Here is a 493-nt window from a genome sequence, read left to right as displayed (position 1 = left end):
TCTGTACATCTTGTGTTATATCTGTTCCTCTAGTAAAACCTTGATACAAGAAGCTTGTCTCACTGGTTTTCCTAATGGGAACTCAGCTTTCCTCATTGCTGGAGGAGCTCGGGACCTCACTGTTGCTGAGTACAGCTGTGGTACCTTTGGGGGAGCTCTGGTGCTTACCTTGAGTGTTGCTTCCTGGCCCCAGTTCAGACCCTTCAGCCTGCTAGCACAGATCCTTCATCCCACTGGCATAGATTTTCTAGCTTCCACCACTGACCTTTACACCTTCCAGCACAGATCCATGAAGCAGGCCTGCATGAGATTGTTGTAGACTCTAGGCCTTCAGCTGGACTCCTGGGAGGTGTTGTATGGGCTCTAGGGTGATTCAACTGGACCCATACTGGCAAGACTTATGACAGCATAGGGCTGGAGAGATGGCTCAGTGGTCTAAAGCACCTACTTGGAACAAGCTTAGCAAAGCATCAGGGACCGCGGTTCGATCCCC

The sequence above is a fragment of the Octodon degus genome, unplaced genomic scaffold, assembly GCF_000260255.1.
Source record: "Octodon degus isolate 3935 unplaced genomic scaffold, OctDeg1.0 scaffold00171, whole genome shotgun sequence".
Classification (NCBI taxonomy): Eukaryota; Metazoa; Chordata; class Mammalia; order Rodentia; family Octodontidae; genus Octodon; species Octodon degus.
Note: the sequence above shows the minus strand (reverse complement) of the source record.